Source organism: Humulus lupulus, chromosome 1 (genome assembly GCF_963169125.1).
Source record: "Humulus lupulus chromosome 1, drHumLupu1.1, whole genome shotgun sequence".
Lineage (NCBI taxonomy): Eukaryota > Viridiplantae > Streptophyta > Magnoliopsida > Rosales > Cannabaceae > Humulus > Humulus lupulus.
Genome location: NC_084793.1, coordinates 8,605,937 through 8,607,050, shown reverse-complemented (window position 1 = coordinate 8,607,050; position 1,114 = coordinate 8,605,937).

Here is a 1,114-nt window from a genome sequence, read left to right as displayed (position 1 = left end):
GTGCAAGAGGCATCATCTGGGAGAATGCCGAGCAAGGTCATGTGTTTGCTTGTGGCATGGTTGGACATTTCAAGAGGGATTGCCCAAGTCGAGGGACAGAGCGTAAGCAAAGGGGGATTCCAACTCAAGTGTTTACTCCAGGGCAATCAGAGTCTGAGACTGAGACTAGTTCCTCGGGGATGACAGGTCAGTTTTCTAGTTCTGAGTTTTGAGTTGTGCTGTTTGGCTTTTGCGCCATGTTTTCCTTTATTGGTATGTATATAGAGAAGGGTATATGGATGGTATATGTAGAGCACATGGTTATGTTGTGATGGGAAAAGTGGTGCGATATTGGCAACTTGAAAGATAAGTTGGGTTATGGAAAGGACTTATCGTTGGTTCCATGAGTTAGTTATGACTGACTATGGTTGATCCAGGGTTTGGATTGGTTTAGTAACTAGAGAGCGGTCTTGAATGGCAAGGAAAGTATAGTAATTCTTGAGCTTGTGAGCGGAAAGTCTTGTGACAATTGGCGCTGTGCATGGATTCAATATGTTTATGATACCAGATGTGAGGGCTGGAGTTCGTGCAGGGAGGTGCATAGAACTCTTAGCTAGTGTGATGGATATCACCTGGATTGTACCAGTGAGATCAGGACAGACTGGACTAGTCTGTGAGTTCTGAATGTGTTCCCAGGTGGTCTGCCAGGGCTCCTTTTTATGAAAAGAGGCTAAAATGGTGATTGGGTTAGTGCCAGGGATGGAATCAGATGTGAATACTGTTTCGAGTGGCTCAGTGGAATTATAAAAATTAAAAGTTAATTGCTGAGTAAGATGGAATCCTCTAAGGTGGATCTTGGATCTGGTTAAGACCAGTTGGAGATCAGAGTGAGAAAATTATGTAAAGGATTGTGTTGGTATTGGATTAGAGCACTGTGAGTGCTGAGTATATCTTGATAATTGGTTTGATGCTAAGTGCTTGTGAGTCAGATGAATAGAGCATTCAAAGATTTATGTGAATGGGATTGGTAATCGTCTTGGACGATGGTATAGTGGTGTTTTCTCTGTGGAGAATTGCCAAGAGTGAAGAGTGCCTTGGGGACAGGAATGTCCATGAATAGTAAAGATATTTCAGG